General features: G+C 43.2%; 1 protein-coding gene across 2 annotated transcripts in view; it reads right to left on the reverse strand.

The window, feature by feature from the left end:
- Nucleotides 1-15,172, reverse strand: part of LOC120896462 — a 46,541-nt gene extending 31,369 nt beyond the window's left edge. The window contains exon 1 of one of the 2 annotated variants that reach the window (XM_040300595.1): nt 14,712-15,172. The gene's annotated coding sequence lies outside the window, so the exon portion shown is untranslated. Of the gene's footprint in view, nt 1-5,835; nt 5,916-14,711 lie in introns of those variants that run through there. The other variant, XM_040300596.1, reaches the window with a different exon arrangement.
- Nucleotides 15,173-17,933: the final 2,761 nt, after the last annotated feature.

Consider the following 17,933-nt stretch of genomic DNA (forward strand, 5'->3'; position numbering starts at 1 on the left):
GGTACGCTTCCTGTCCCGCACAATTTGTGACTACCTTTGCCTAAGGGACAGGGTAATCGGTGCCTGCAGCGTGTGACGATATATAGCGAAAGTGGTTCATCGCTTGGTGGCGACACCAAATTCACTTTCATTCTGCAATAAAGCCATTCTGATAGTGGCAGGCAAGTTTGTGTTATCTTTAAGCACTTTGTAGCTTCTAGTATATTGTTTTAGGAGGTTTTACTTTAGGAGGCAATTTATGATAAAACAGATGTACAGGTGTTGGAGAAAGACAATTTTGAACAACTTTTTAAAATATTGTTTATACACATACGCAACACCTTCTGCTTCGTGTTCTTTTTCGTGTAGAAACGATAATGATGATTTGTTTTCTCCTTGTTTTTGATACACAATGGAACAAGAAAACAATTAACAAGCCTCGAACCTTTTACGGTGGCAGCAGAAAAGGGCAATAGAAATGCAATTTCCTTTGCCTTTTTATCACACGCAGCAATTCATCAAACAATTGTCAATGGTCGCATTGGTAATGGTACAGCAATAACAACAACAGAAGAGTTAATCCGTATCCATAGAAATGATTAATCATCGTGCCGACTTTGGAAATCGATGTTTCTTTCTCTTTGAATCAGTTTTTTTTTTCTTATGTTATGTATTACCACCGCTCGTTGGTAGGTTAGTAATAGTGGGGGGCAGAGAAAAATGCTACCCATTTCACCTGATCTACGCCGCGCGTATTGGTGCGGAAGACGCGAAAAGCGATCACGGTGAAGGTGCAAGGTGGATGATAAGGTAAGCGGGGCAAGGTTTCGTCCACGTTCCACCACTCCGAACTAGGAAGTTTCCTACCTATCTGGTTCACCTAGTTTCCTCGCATGAACGATCCGGTAGCATGCGAGTCAAACACACACACACACACACACAGAGCCGGTCGTTCCATGGGCTGTGTCCATTCGTACCACTGAGCCATTCGAACCGTGGATATTGATAGGGTAAAACGTTTTTTTCCTCCCTTTGCACTTTACGGCTGTCGCAGTGGGTTAGTTTTTCCTAGTGCTACACGCTAATAGGACCGGGCTAGTTGATATGAAGCATGTCCATTCGCAGCCGTATCTCGTTATCACGCCTTCTGGGTGAGTTTCATGATTTCTACTCATCCACCAAAGGGTGTGGAAAGATGTGGTTGAAAGTATAAAAAAATGCTCTTTTCCAATAAGATTGAGGTTTTTCCCTAGGGATCAATAGCAACGTAAGGAATTTGTTTAATCTTTGATCTTTTCAAAAACAAAAAAACATTCGTTACGTTGCGTATAATTTGCAAACAAGAGGCGTAAACCGTGTCAGATTTAATCAATCAAAAGACAGCAATGCTTAACAAGCGATGAACCTTTGTTTAATTGGAAGTTAAAAGTGCTGCTTTTTTTTTTTGGTTGGCAACCTTGCTCAAACCTCTCTAAACTCTCACTTTATTTCAACTTGCCGCTTAGGGGCAAGCTTTACCATTTCTACGGAGTTGCATTTTTCCACCGTTTTGTGACAGTACAGAAGGCCCCCCTCCCCCGTTCACGTTCGCTCGTTTTCAATTGGTAATTGGGTGGCCGCACTGCTCGCCGTGCTAATTAAATTAGGTCCCGTGAAAAGTTTCACATATATTATTGATGCGCTCCAAAAGCCGGCCAGAAACGCCAGCCACTGGTGGCAAACAGCGATCTGTGGCAAAAGGTGGCGCCCAGCCACTCGTGGTCGCTGTTGTGCTGCGAGAAAGTTGGGAGAAGAAAGCGTCGATAAACCGGGTGCGCAATTAGTGCGCGGCGTGTTCGTTCGCTCGTTTGAGCGATTTACGATAGGGGGCGCTCTCTTGCCACATACACACACACACACACACACACACAAAACGCGATGCGTGCGGAAACGATCCAGCGGAAAAGTGACGGAAATGGGATGGGAAAGGTTTCGGTTTTGGTGATTGAATTTCAATGCCATGTGCTATGCTCCATCGACGGCAGTAATGATGAGGCTGGCACGATGGCTATCGGTGTGAGAGCCGTGTTGTGAGCGAAAAGCTACCAAGCTGCCACCTTTCCCCCCGATGCCGCTGATTAGGCAAGTGCAGTGCAGAAAAATATCAATAACACATGTGGCGGGGTAGAAATGTTGACCCGTACGCCCGTTTAAAGTGCAGCTCAAAGAGGGTGCGTGATGTCGATCGGTACGATCAGTCATTACCATCTCGAAGTGTACAATAGCGGGGATGGCTTGACGGGGAAGAAAAGAAGAAGAAGAAAAAACCCGATAGTCCCGCTGACGCCATGACAAGTGTATCCAGCCCACTTAAATGAGAGATTCCTCAACCCACTCGATCGGGGAGAAAGAAATCGCTTTTTGACACATTGGATTATGTTTGCCCATTAGAGGCCCGCCGTATGCCCAAATGCATTCACCCGACCTTCGACATCATCATCATCGTTTGAAGCTGGCCAACAGACGCCAGCGCTCGAGATAGTTGGCTCGAACGATCAATTTTCAGTGTTGGGCTAGTAACAGCAACAAAAATCTGCTGTCCAACAAACACGCTTCGCGCTCACTTTCTTTCCGCCACGAGCTGCCACAAACCCATTACGGCTAAGTACCCACGGTCCACGGGGAGCACCAGGGTGGACACCAGCCAGCCCCGCTTGGCTTCAAGTTGACTCGTGACTCGCCAAAACGACCCACAGTGAAGCAACGGCCCCGTGTCCCTGTTCTGTCACTTCTAACACGAAAGCTACAACAAACAGCTGCTGCACCTCGGTGTTTTGGTACGTTGTTTTTTTTTTTTTTTGCTCGGTCAGTTGAGTTCCGTGCTCTCTCGCTCGTTCGCTTCGAATGAATGGCATTTGGTCTCGTGCCTGCTTAGTCCTCTCGCTCTGGGATGATGGACCGGGCTATAGGGACCCGCTGGCACACTGACGTGTACCTTGCCGGTGGGGACCTGTTTGCCCGAACCAACAGCACAGCGAATGGCAATGCGCAAAAGAGAAAACGCTTTTCCAGTCCGACGGTTCAATGAACCGAGAAAGAGAACGTGACTTCAATTCCGGGAGTTAACTATGCGCTATCTGGAAGTGCTGGAATCCGGACGGCTTGTAAGCCATGCAGACGGGACGCGGTACAATTTGTTGGCGAGGTTTTGTCATCTATTGATAATTGGAGAATGTCTTTGGTTTTGAAAGAATTGCTACAATGTAGCGGCCATCCTAGCGTGCATTCTAAACGGTAATATCGATCAGTGTAAGAAGGCTGGATGAATCGTTTAAAAAGCGGATGCTTTTGAGTCTGAAGCTAGATTTATGCAAGCTTATTGCTCCATTTTGCGTATTTGGGTAGCATAAACTAAAAAAAACTCTTCTTTTTCACAGTTCACAAGTTGATCGTGGTTTGATCTTTACACCAAAAATCTCAATCCCATTTTTCCTGAGTTGTAGTTGAACGAAGATCTCTCTTGAAATCCGAAATCTCGATCTATCTTTTCATTGTACAAAAGCCTTTTAAAAACTATCGATAAAAGCTGTCAATATATCAAGTGTGTTCCATTGGAACCAGTATTAGAACCGACCCCTACCTACCCAATCATCTAAGCTGACAAAACAAAACGTCCCCTTTGTTCGTGGTCATGGACGCACTCTAACAGCTGAAAGCAAGCCGACGTTTATCAATCCCTATACTTGTCATCCCAAGATCAATGCTCTCCTTACCCTTGTCCTTTCTTTATTCCAACTGGCTGGCATCAGAATGGCTTTCCCAAAAAGTGAGAGTTAATAAAATAATTGCCAGATTAAGCGGGTGTGAAACTGATACGCGGCATTCTAATGAAGATATTCGTTCCGATGCGTGCCCGGTCGTGATTTGCTTTTCTGATTCCACTTTATGGCTCCCTGTCACATTCCATTCGGGTGTACGGAAGGGCACCGAAGCGTTCGTTTACGTTAAACATCCAACTACCGAATGCGAGAGAATGATATCAGGCAACAGATATGACCACAATGGACGGCTTCAAAAACGGCTCGAACCCTTCCAAAAGCATCTGGCTTTGTTGCATAGAATCGGGATTTGTTTCTCTTGTTTCTCTTGAAAATGGTCAATAATTTGTTGCATACTGTTTTAATCTTCTTTCCTAATCCATTTTAGGCAATGCTACTAAAATGAATAAATTGCGTTTAGTTGTACAATCTTGTGTGGAATTTCATTTCAAATCTTATCGCTCATCAACCGGTCAATGCTCCAGCATTAGCGACCCGCCGTAGGATGATAGCTCGTTCTCCGTTGCGGATGTGACTGACCTTTCTTAACACAAAATACAAACCCTTCCGTACACTCACTGCCCTAGTTAATCCTCATACTTTCAACACCTCAACCCAACGAAGGTGAAAAATTAACCAAATCGAATGAGAAATGAGAAGCAATTTCAAGGCACGATTGCTTTATTGCATTGGCCTTCAGAGGAACAACCTTCTTTGACGATCACAAATCGCCGTTGTTTGCGGTTCGAGAGATGGAGTAAACTAAGGACAATAACTCCCAAACGCCCTTGCTATGTTTCAAGGGTTTCTTTTTTTGTATTCTTTCTGTTCTATGGCACCATCCTCTGTGGAACGCAACGATAGAGATAGTTTGGAGAGCACCGTCAGATGAACAAATTGGTAAATAGGATAGTAAGTTACTCGGTAATGCGCTTTAATCACATACTTCACCTTGAACCTGAGAGATTAACGTCCATGGAATGGGATTTGGTATCTCGAGACTGTTCTCCGGCTCGGGGAAAGCTGAGCGTAGAAGCGTTGTAATTATGCGCGAGTTTATTAGTTTCTCCAAGCGGCACTGTTAATGATAGACTTCAATCGTTCATTGTACCGCTGAGAAATGCGCTGAGCTTCAACATTATTCAACTATTATTCTAGTAGAACGCAATGAGTGGTTTTGTTTCAAGTTAAAAAGAATCATTGGTGTGTTAAAATGTTAACATTTTAAATTTGTTAAATGACAATGCAGAAAAATATTGTATTCAATTAATTTCTATAAAGACAACTGCCGCCAACAAATGACGGGTTAGGAAATAATTTCATACATCCTCTATCATTAATTTGTTCTGATATCAGTGCTCTTTAATTTATCATTCATTCCACACCCTGCAGAAGCTCTGACCCTGGCAAGGAACCTGCCTAATTTAATCCCAGTGCAATAGGAAACGTTCTACCGTATCTCGAGAAAAAATGAATTTCTCCTGCCGAGAAAAGTAAACAACTTTCGTTTTCTACACCCATCTGTCTCTCACCATGGGACCAGATGCTTTTAGTGACCGCTGGCATATCAGGGTGCTGCTCCCTCTTGCTTCCCACTGGACAGGTGAAGTGATGCTGTTCTAACTCTAATTTGTTGCGTTTTACCCCTTAGTTCCTTTCCATTGCATCTGGTAGGCCAAATCAAACGGCCTCTCTCTCGATTGATTGATTTACGATTGTGTTCCGTTTTCGATCTCTGAGTTGAAGGGCCTTCGGAATGCAATCAAAAGTGGATCCCACCCTCCGTGCATTTAATCGAGCTCACCGCTCTATCGATTGGGTCTGATTTTATTCTGATTGATCAGTTGCTAGCGTGCATTTCAGCAACAGAGTGCCAAGAAGATAAGATTTCAAACAAATACTTCCAACGTTATCTAATCGATCTAGTAACGGATGACGTTTGGCTTCGGTCCTGGTTTATCAATTTGAGCTATTACAGTCAAGAACAAAGTCTCCTGCTACGATTCGATTTCAGCCGTCTGAGATTTATGACTCCTACAAAGAAGCTCCCACCAATTACCTCAACCAGAATGTGCACTCCCGTTTGTGGTCCAGCAGTTTTGTTTTACCACGGGCTCTCCCCTTCAACCCAACCGTCTTCTTCAGTTTATTACCTAGAACGAGTAAAAAGAAAATACCAATAAGAATCATGTACAAGGCAGGGAAAGTAAGCAGTTACGCTTTCGCTTTCGTTCGAGTAGTTCAGCGAAAGAGGGGGCAGCAAATGAGCGGAATCGAGTTTTGGTTTTTACGATCCACAGTACGGCATTGTTTTTTATGGCTCTACCCCAATAGTCAAATATTATGCTAAACGTAAGCTGAAAACATGCTTGCTGGGTATTTGTGGGTGTGCAATAAAACCATTCAATACTTGAATTTTCATGGCACGATTTTATTGGCTTTGATATGGAATCAAACATAACAAGCATTCGCTGCCGTTAAGATGATTTCTACTGAGAGATGCTCATGTGACGTTGCTATTTACAACTATATTATGCAGAGACTAGTTTCAATCGGTTTGGTTAGTGTGAATAATCGAAATAGCTGTCAACTTTCGTTTTCATTGAATTTATTTCTGTATTGTAGTGTCTTCTTACTTCCCTCACTTCTATGCATCCCGATGGTATTTAGTCATCCATTAGTCTTGCCAATCAAATTGTTGTAAATTGATGAGTAATGTTCACATGCAATCGAACGATTGCGGTCGACAGAAACACTAGGCGGGAAAGAAGTGGTAAGCAAAGGAAATGACGTTCTCCATTCTCAAGCGATTTAAATTCACACCACTTTAGCGGAGCATTTGTACCAAGGGTGTCAAGTACAGGGAGTGAACTTTCACTGCCAAACGAAGCAGGTGAACAGGAACACGAACGCTCCTACACTTTCAAATCGATCGTCCAATGCAAGCAAACTGGATCATCTCACCGCACTCGATTGAGTGGAAAATTATATCAATAACCCCGGTGAGGATCACGCAGTCATCACTCCACTCTAATGGTCGCCCGTCACGCGCTTCCTCATGGGGCGAACGTTTGGCACATTCGCTGTCACATGGATGAGGCTGCGCATTTTCCGAAACGCGAAACGCTTTCTCCGCACGTGTCACGACCAGCGTTCGATTTGGCGCCTACAACACCGTCCCGCTATGTTTCTGCATTCTTCTTTTTTTCTATGAGTGGTGTGACAATTTGTTTCGTCACCTGATTTAAGTATCCATCGAAAAAGTGGCACGAAATGCACAAGCAAAAGTGACATCACAATGGGTTTCTTTATAGCCAAATGAAATCGAGGGATAGAAACACTCACAACAAAGCGGTTCTCTTTAAACCGCAAAATCCAAAGACATCGATGAACAAGACAACCTGATCATTGTACAAAATCGAACAATCGAAAGATTTCAATGCTAGCGACGAACCTTGCCTTGCCGTATACCCCAAAACATGTATGTATACCCCAAAACATGATCGCACATGGCTCTAATAACTGGTTTCGATTTGAACGAAAGTAAAAATTGCTAAACACTGAGATCATTGCCGCGCGTTTGCAGTTTTCGATCCTTAATGGCTGATGTGTCTCGCTGAGCAGCAGGATCATTTACAGCATTTTGTGAAAGCTATGATAATTGTTATTCGAAAACAAAATTTCATTTCAAGTCGTTAGCATAATTGACCATTTGTAGCCGGTAAGAAGCTTGGTAGATTATCATATGAAAAGAGCTGGTGTAATTTGTCCGCTGAAAGTGAATTTTCGATCGATTTCGTTGAGATGAAACACGATCATTACAAATATTTTTTTTCTTTCTTTTTTTACTTTCTCCAATATGTTCGATTCGCTAGCATTAAATTTCATATATTGAGGCAAGTAATCAACACCAACGTGTGATGCAGTATCGTTGGAATAATAAATACTCGGACAGTAGCAAATCCATGAACCAAATTATGTTTGTGTGTTTCCCCTCATAGACGAACAAAAGGCGGCGCAAAACAATCGATTGATTAATTTGTTCTTTCGAACCGTGCCTCCCGGTAGATTGTTGCCCGGTTGCTTCGGAAGGTATTGAAAATGGAGCAATTTGTAAACGTGCTACCGGTACGCCGGATGGGAAGTGAGCAATTATAGCCAATCGGTTATGAATTGAATTGTAACGAAGATTAATGTTTGTACCACCCAAGAGAACAGTAAAGAAAATGAATCTGTTTTTGGCCCGTTTAGGCGTAACACATCCTTAAAGTCTTAAAAATATCATGATTTGTTTCAAATAGATTTAAGCTAGTTTTATTTATTAGAAACTAACACATGAAGCTATGAAAAAGAAAAACAAAACCTTATCCATACTATCTGTTTATGATTACTACACCGCACAAACAAATCACCAACTGCTAAATCACTCTGCTGCAATGTGTTATCACCCTCCAAACCATCGGCGCCAAGCATCAAAAGTAATGGACTTCACGGAAAACCCATCCAAAAACGGTACCCGCACACAATTCAGGGCGCTTTCTCACTATCATCAGTGATCGCGCTGTTTCGGCTCTGGTTGCACCGCGGATCGCGTCTGCCATTAGCCAGTTAGTCGATTGAATTGCCGATTCAACGAATGTGTGCGTTAGTTCCACCACGTGCACACGCTCAAGTGCAGTTATATAAAGCATCACGAGAGAATAGAGACCGGTGGTCCGGCCACTAATCTGCAGGGTTTGCTGTGGCAAACCATTACTGTTTTGTTAATTAAGTTTAATAAATAGAGGGTAGAGCATCATCGAAAAAAATACCGAGCAAGCAAAAGCCATTAGAGTGAACAGCTTAAGGCAACGGCCCACAGACGATAAACGTTACGGAGCAGAGTGTCGGATGATACTACTGACCCGGTTTATCAATCGTGAAGTCTGTAATAGAACATTCCAAAATTAAACAATTGATTTTAAAAACAGTTGCTTATCCGTCAACTGAGACATGTTTTCACATCAAATGGCAATTTATTTGGATGCACGAATAACATAAAATAACCATCAATAAACTGTTAAATGAGTTGTTTTATTATTATTATGTTTTGTGTTAAGTAAAGAGAACAAGAATCATTAATTTTAGGAATTATTCAATTATCATTGTCATTATCATTTATCAGGAATTATCATTGTATTTTAGGAATTTATTACATTTAAAAAAAATCTATATACTTCTGCTATTTTCTTTATAAAAAAACTTCTCAACTTGCTGTACTACAAGTCTAACCGAATAGGTGAGTTTATTATCCACACCCCTGACCACAAACCTTCAATTATTCACTTTGAGCATATGATTTTCCCTACGTTTCTACGAGCCCTCACTCTACGCTGTCGACCCTACTACCGTGAACAATGATTTCTTTTTGTGTGCCTCGTTCACTTTTAAACCGCCCCCATACGACACGATCTGCTCTGGTTGCAAAAAAGTGCAATACAGTACAATCGTATACTCGGGCTGTTTGCTTCATCCCCGCACGGGGTACGGTCGTGCCAGGTAAAGTGAAAGTTATTTTGCATTCCCCTCAATGCTCCACATTGCCCGCCCAGCACACAGCTTCCCGTCGGTCTACGGTCGACTTCGTTTAGCTTCGTTCCTGCTACCCTCTCTCTCTCTCTCGCGCTGCAGTAACGGAACAAAACCCAGTGCCCAGTGCCGGTTATTAGTAGGCGGAGGGAAAAGAAAACTCTCCGAACCGGAACTTGCCAGTTAAGGCAACAGAAACAGAATCAAAAACACCAGCACATGGATGTTTATTAAAGGAACACGAATCATGCATCAAGCAATCGATGGCGTCACTCGGCCCGATGGAAGTGGTGCTGCTTCCTCACGCGGCATTTTGTGACTAAGTTGCAACTGGAGTCGACGTGCGGAAACATCAACCTTCAGCAGCAACAATAACAATATCGTGGGTGCTAAGTATTACACTTTCTCCCGTACGGAAGCCCATACACAGACGTTCCGGTAGTACTACTCCATGTAGCACGATGAATGTCAAACGTTCGACCAGTGTTTGCAGAGAATTATTAGCCGACCAAGCAAATATGACCGTTTCTTTTTGACGCTTTTCAAGGGTCAATCGTTGCTCACGATCGCCATCAACGTCTAGCCCCAGCATCGACCTTTCCGGTGGATATGTTGCAATTTTATTACAGCCTGCTCCTCGGATTTTCTTGTTCGCTTCAAACCACAAACTATTCCTGCTGGTGCCTGGTAGCGAGTACACCGTGTACCAGAAAGCGAAAGTACCATAAAAATACACCCCACAACCGAACCGGATGCATGCCATGGGTGATGGATCTACAGCAGTTGCCAGAACACGAAACGAATCTCGAAACCGTGCGGTGGAAACCCGAGAAGAGCGTGTGAGGTCGGTTTGCTCTCGCCCCTCCTTTCTTTTGCTTTGCTTCTTTCGTTGGGGTTCGTTGCTTAGCTGCTAGAATACAGTTTCACTTTCCACCCGGCCGGGGAGCCGTGTTTGGCTATGCTGTGGTGTTTGGCTGTGGCTGTGTAGGTGTGCAACTGGTAGTACTTTTCTTTGCCGTTTTATTTTTGCGTTTCGTCTCGTTTACGGGGTCCCGGATTTCCTTTCTTTGCTGTTTCATCGTTCCTCCAGACCGACGTAATATTTGGTTGCGTTTTCTTTCTCGCTTGTTGGTTTTCTGAGGTCTAGCAAAGGGTTGCTGCTTTGCTGCCGAAGAACAGTAGTGGTGAGAACTACCAGTGGTTGTAAAGCATGGAACGAGTAGCCTTGATGGTAAGGGAAAAGTGAAAGCTTCGCACCACAAACGATTGACATGGTAAGAACATAAAGATAACGTTGGTACAGAAATAGCTTCGGTGAGCCAAATGTTGGTTGCGATACTAAAGTTTTTAAAACTGCAGTATCTATCTCAAATAGTGTTAAATCGTATGTCAATCCTATCATTGCCAGCCCTAACGCAAAAGGCCCTCATCGTTGACTACCACTCAAAGCAAGTGGTGTAGTTTCTTTTCTTATTTTGCTTTCTTTTTTCTCACCACCTGACCACAACACTACCATTCATTTGGAAACGAAGCGGAAGATAAGAATTTATTAGAGTGCATCAGCCTTCCGGGCACTGTTAGCACGTTGCGTACGGGAAAGTCAAGGCACGTCGGCGTTCAGCCCTTCGGGGTCTATAAGTATCGAACAATTTTCTAACCAACGGTAAGAATTGATTGAAACAATCGAATCAAACCATGCCACCGTGAACCGAATCCCGACCACGATCGCATTTCCTATTAACACGTAGGTGTGGAAATTAACTCCTCTGTTGTACTGTTGGTCAACGTTGAGTTTTCTTTTTTTTGGTGGCTACATTTTTAACCCATTTCCTTCATTCTCGGGCTCGAATATCGAAAGGTCACGAGAAAGGTTTCGTTTTGACGCGAAGGGAATTGTTACATGGTAAGGTAAAGGAACGAATCAACACCAATATGGCTGAATGGTGTTTTGTTAGTATTGCCAGAAATGGAAGTGAATGAACATTAAACTCACAACCGACAAATGAACCACAAAATCGGTAACCATTTGGATGAGCAAAAGAACAAAAAACCAGTTTTACCAAAAAGTTTCAATGAAGATTGGAAAATGACATCGCTGGTATAAAATTTAAAACATGTGTATTCTGCCAGAAGTAAACAAAGCTATAAGTTTTAATTGCAAATACCAATCGCTAAATATTGAGATGGTTGTAAACATTGGCAAAAAATGTAATATGAATAAAAAAGGGGCTTGTAAACTCATTATTACGAACGATTAAAAATGCTACGTTTCGTCTTCTTCATAGCTGAAGGTCTTCGATTCATTAAATTTTACGAGCTGGAAACCATGCGCTGGTTTGGATGCGCACAGTAAAAAGATGAAATAAATGATGTACAAGAAATTGTGCACAGTAGGTAATGTGGAGAGTGTTTATCAAGGTCAGTTTGTGCGTAATTAAAACGTTTTAACCATTTCTTTTTTTGGCAGTGTGGAATAAAATGAAATTGTTATCTACCTATAGTCTCTACCACACCCCTAGAGTCAATTTAAATCGCGATAAATTGAACACATTTTATGAAATAGTTTGGTGAGATATGAAATTTAGTTTTATCTTTCACTTCCTCAACCCTTTCGAACAAGGAAATCATTATGAATGAAATTTTCTCTTCAACAATACTTGGGCATTGGAGAAAACAGTGTCATATTCATCATCCATCATGCACCGTTGGCACATGGGAACAAACGAGTATTGTCAAGGTACCCTTGTTGAAAATGTTAAACAGAGAAGAGGAAAAAACAATCTAAATGCCATAAACGATCATGATTCATTAGCATAGATATTTTTTCCCTCCTTCCCCCAATAATAATCTATTTTTGTGTTGTTTTTCCTCCGCTCAAATGGACCTGCAAGCGCTATTTGAAAATGCTTCTGTTTCCGTAAATCAAATACACTACAAAAGACTTCAATGCTGTTGATCGACTTTCAAGTGACGAACCTTCGGGCGGAAGATAAATGACCATCAACCGGTGGTTCCCTGTTGCTTATCCGTTATATTTTCCCTCCATTCAGTCACGATGTGGTAGGATAGGTTTTCCAAATGAAATTGACACTACTTAATCGTTTGCCCAGGCTAAGGGCCACCTAAATCTATGTATCCAGCAGCTTCAAAGATTGTAAAAACTAGGCCAAAGGTGAAGGTTTTTGTTGATCGTATTGGTTCCGCATGTTATGCAGTTGTTGTTTTCGTTTCTCTTGTAAATACATGACAAAGCTGTCATACCTCGTAGTTGTAGAATTTCTGTAAGCGAAATACTACTTTGTTTTTTGACATCGCATACCACTTTTCCAAACCGTTTGAAAAACCATTCAAAACACTATTAATCATCGAAACGGGTTGTACTTGATATAATTCAATCCGATCTTTACAAACATTTCTCTTCAGCTATAGTATGAGGACAGTCAGTATTGTGTTAATTGAATGTAGTCCCTTTGCTTTCTTAATCATACGCTTCGTATTAAATATATCGCAACAGACGGCACGACATCACCAGGAACAGAAAATAATGATTGCAAAAGAAACTCTATACCAATACCAAGGCAAGTAAACATAGTGCCTTTTTAATGGATTTAATTAGCACGCCTTTGCTGCCTCATTGGGCAAATTATTTATTTCACTTTCTTTTTACTTGACTATCATTCATTTGTCATTAAAATCAGAACCACAATCAGCTGATTGGTGCCCATGTGTTTCTCACTGAACCACCCATTACATGCGATAAGTCGGCAATGCGCAAGACATCGCGCAAAAGAAAAATAATAAACCAACCAACCGTCTTGTTCACTTAATTAAACGCTTTCCTCGCCCAGCTTATCGAAAGTGACACGGAACCGCAACACGCCCCAAACCCGGAATCATAAACTGCGCTAAATTATGTTATTGTAATTTTGGCCTACTTCGATGCGGTTGGAGCCTTTGCAAAAATTGCAACGCAAATTGCAATGACAAACGCATGCACACGGGCTGTTGCACATTGTTGCAAGTGCGTTGTTTTTTTTTTCGTTCAACCAGCTTGCTGAGTTTTTTTTTCATTCGTTTTGCTATCTACCTCCTCGATCGTCGTTTAAACGAGACGCAGCGTCCGGTTCGTACGTTGCGGTTGGAATGGCAGGTAATTGGAGAAGAAAGGGGTTGCAAAATGAGTGTGGAAAATTTTACGTACTTTCTTCTCGCTTTGGCTACGAGCACCAACCAGCGGTGGGGTTCGTCTCTTCAACCACAAACAAAAGACACTACTCGCAAGATGCAAAGAATGCGGCAGCGTTAGTGTAGCTCCGAGCAAAGAGAAACAGAAAGTGAATCTAGATCGTTGGCTCGTTTGCACCAAAGTACCGATCGCAAAGCAAGCTCTCAAGCACTGTCACGATGCATCATCAAGTGCCGAGGTGTAGGGGAGGAGATGCGACTTGACGGCGTAGACAATACCCAGCTGAAGGGTGAGGATGCGGTTGTAATTTAATCCAATCTCTCTCGCTCCCCGCTGAAAGAACCGCTGGGAACGGAGCGAAGACAGGCAAACGGGATTAAAACTCCCGCTCGGGTGACGTGTGGCGTTGACTTTTCTCACCCAAGCGTCGGGCAACGGAGAGAAGAAGAAAAGGTTCCGCACACGCTCTTGTTCCGTCAAAATCCTTCGAAACAAAAGTCAATCATCGTCGGCCGGTGCGCAATGAGTGGGAGCAAAACAAAGCCGCCCAATTCGCCGTACTGGTGCATTTCCCAATCCCGTCACCACCAGTGGCAGTGCGTGATCTGCATCCGACACGAGCGTTATTAGTTTGGATAGCTTTATTTCGGAGGGGGGTAAAGGGGGCGCGTATGCAGAGCAACTCGGCAGTGAAAGTAGCGCCATGCGACGATGCTGTGTTAAAATCGTGCAACCATTACTGTTGCACCTTGTTCCCAGCGGTGGAAATGCGAAACGGTGATTCAACGAAATGGGTAGGTTTCCTTTCGATCGCTTTGCATCGCCGTAGCCCACAGCCCACATAATTGGAGCACCTTGATAGCACGCATAAACGCAACACCAACACAATCACGCACACACTAGCACATGTAAAGCAATTGCACTTTTTTAATGTAGGCATTAATTTCCGGCTGTATCAGGGTGGAGTGGGATCGCTGGCCCGTCAGATTAAAATCACACGAACTGATCAGACAGTTTCATTTTCGCTCAATCCTCCAATCACGTGGCTTTCGATCGATCCGATAATCAGATTAACTTTCTTGCGTCTTGGATTTTAATTATGAAGCATGCTTTTTTGTTTGTTTTAAAACTAAACTAGACGCCAGTTCAGCTTCCTACACCTCCAGGCAGTCTTCCCTTACCTGTTGTTAGCTGCCAACAGGCTTGCAAGCTGCCGGATATTGATTCACGTTTGCAGATTTGTCTCCGATCACTCAATCACACATACACACACACGCGAGCACACAGCCCAGCTCACTCAGCGGAAAAGTGTATTCTTACGAATTCGTACACTAATAATACGCGATAGCTTTCACTTTCGGGTTTCAGATCAGTTTGAACCCCTTTTTGCATTCGCACTGCAGGGTCACTTCTTCACTTCGGTTCACCAATGTCGAAACCAATCTCGAACGAAATGCACCAGTTTCTTTTATTTTGTGATCAATCTTTCTCCACTGCTTATCACACTATCACACCGTCTTCGCATCCACTAGCTCAACGCACCAGCGTGCTGCATTCAGAATGAATGAAAAACAAAAGCAGTTCGCTCCTATCCAGCGGGAGCCGTACGGTGTGCACTCGCATAGACGCTCGGTATGGCAATAACGCCGGCAAACGGTCTGCCCGGCGATTTTATATGACGTGAAAGTTGTGGCCCTGCGCCACCGCGACTCACCTCTAAGCGAGCGCCCTCTAGCGGCAATGCAGGCGAAAGAGAGAAGCACACTACGCAGGGGATAGTCGATTGCGCACGCTCGGGATTTTTTTTCGTTGGTTTTGGTTCGGTGGTGCGTGTCGTGCTGCAACTACTGTCTATTGCTGTTACTGGTGGTGGTGCTGGTGCTGCTGCTTCTTCTTTCATAGAGTGTGCGTCACTCACTCAACTGACACACTGAACCGACGCTCCTGCTCTGCACACTTCGCCAAAGATAGCGGGTTGAACGACGGCTGCTTTCGCTTTCATGCCATGCGCGTTTGTGCTCACGTTTGTTGTTGTCTTGTGTCCACGAATCATCGCCCCCCCTCCCCCCTGAAATGACGTCAGAGGGCTGGCGTCGGGGGTGTATACCGGGTCAATCTGCTGCCCACCAGTGGTCGGTGAATCAACTGGCCATCGCCGCTCGCGTCCTTGAGTGTTGGGGCCTGCCCAGCCTGAAGGATTTCCGTTTTCCAGCCAGCGCTAATACGCGTCAGTGGACCAAATGCAGATGTAGTTTCTTAATTTCACTCGGCCGTATCACTGCCACGCAATGCTTATGGCAAGGGGAATAATTGAAGGCGGATTCGCACAGCACGTCAGCACAAATCCGGGTTATGTAATGCGGCTGTACCGTGGGGCATGTTTGTGCATTCCATGCCGGTAGTGGGTCGATGACTAAGCGGGAACAACGGTGTCCTGAAAGCACAACACCGCCGCTTTCGCAACACGCCGCTGTGAGTAATTTCGATGTGTGATCAAATAGATTATTTGACTGCTGGTACTGTGTCACGTTCACGCTTAAAGAAATTTGTTTTAAACATCAAATCCTATCCCATTAATGCATATCTTCGCAATTATCTGCTCAAAACTGAAAGTATCGAGGAACACTATGTTTTATATTTTACAATCTGTCCTCAATTTCTGAGTTTTGAAAAAAAACATTAATTAGTCACTGGACGAGACAACATTCGGAGCGATTGTGATAAATATGTAACGTTTTGTGATATGCTCGCCGTTACGCCCCGTTACGCCCCCCAAAGGCGCAGGCGGATAATATACACTCGAGCCCACTGGAACGTGAGGTGACATATCATTATATCACACACCATTATCAGACGGTAGCACAATCGTTACACCCAGATCATTGGACCAGAAGTTTCGCAAAGCGAAAGACATCACCAACTAGGAAAACACCGTGAAAATGGCTGCTAAATGGCCAAATGTTGCAATGCAATATGGCTTTGCTCATCGTTTTTAAAGCTGATTTTATTAATAACTTGTAGACGGTGGGTGCTTTAACAATATCAAGGATTGGGAAATGCGCGTTTGATGGTGGAAATTTAAAAGCTGTTTTCCTTATCTTACCTTACAGGGGTTTTCAGCGGTTCTTATAGTTGTGGGACACTTTATTGATTATTTCTTACGGATTCTTACGGAAAATGAAATGCATGTGATGGGAATTGGATTTCACAGCACCATTTCACCAGAAATTCAATGAGAATTTCTAAGGAACCTGTCCAAAAAAGGTGTCATCGAGTCCAATTCCCAACATATAAAGTTCACTGTCCATAACAAAATGTCAAGGAGGTGTCAAACAACTATGGGAACTCTTGAAAACCCCTTCATTTGAGATAATTAACTGAAATTTCTTGCATTGAAAATCTGAACAATTATTTTGTGGTTGAAATTTTTAAGTTTTATCGTTTAAATAATAGTTGGGAAATATGATTAAGCAATAACAGAAAATTTACGTTAATTTACGTTAATTTACTAAACAAACCATGTGCATTTATTCAATATTGTACAAATGTCTCGTGTGAACAGTTTCATTTTCCACCGACTATTTTTCACTTTCTCACTCTACTGTACGCTTCATTCTTCAAACAGACCGCAAAATGAAAGTGATGACCTAATTCTGGTTCCTGTCAGAGCGACGCATGCGACGGTGCGGGAACCAGGCAGCTACCGTCGGGTCGTTCGATCGTACGGAAAGCAGCAGTGAACAAAAAACAACAACGGTGAGCCCCCCCACACACAGGTGGCTGATGGCAGAATTCATTTGCATATTTGTTTACGTTCGACCGGCCTTCGGCCTCCTGCAGGCTTTTGCATATCAGTGGCGGTATTTAATTTTCCTTTGTTTTTGCTGCCTTTTTCGCTGCCGATTCAAGCTTCGCTGCGGCGCGGAAGATTCAAACATGCGAGCCGAAACGGAAACGGGACCGTCCAATTACATGGTTTTCTGCCATTTGCTTTCCATGCTTGCGTATCCTTGCGGTGAGTTGATCGCGAACATCGCTTTTGGCAGTGACAGCACTCGGGAAGGACGTTTCTGGGCAAATGCAGACAGGGGGTGAGGGGACTTAGCTTTTCCGTTCAATAAATCGCTGCAGGCTAACGCAGGGAGAGCGAGAGCGTTGAAGAAGATTTTTCGATGGCGATCAGAGGTGAAGATAGTCCACATGATCGATGGACGTTTAAAAGAGGTTGTTTGTATTTTTGTTGATGAAAATTGAGGCGATTTAAAAATCATGTAAAATAAGGTTGTTGTTTTTTTTCCTTTTACATCATCACGTGTGGTCTCTTTTACTGTTATTTTTGTCTTCACTTAAATTTTTCTTCCTTCCCTCCCATTTTCTGTGTTTTATGTATTATCCTATGTGTG

Source organism: Anopheles arabiensis, chromosome 2, assembly GCF_016920715.1.
Source record: "Anopheles arabiensis isolate DONGOLA chromosome 2, AaraD3, whole genome shotgun sequence".
NCBI classification, from domain to species: Eukaryota; Metazoa; Arthropoda; class Insecta; order Diptera; family Culicidae; genus Anopheles; species Anopheles arabiensis.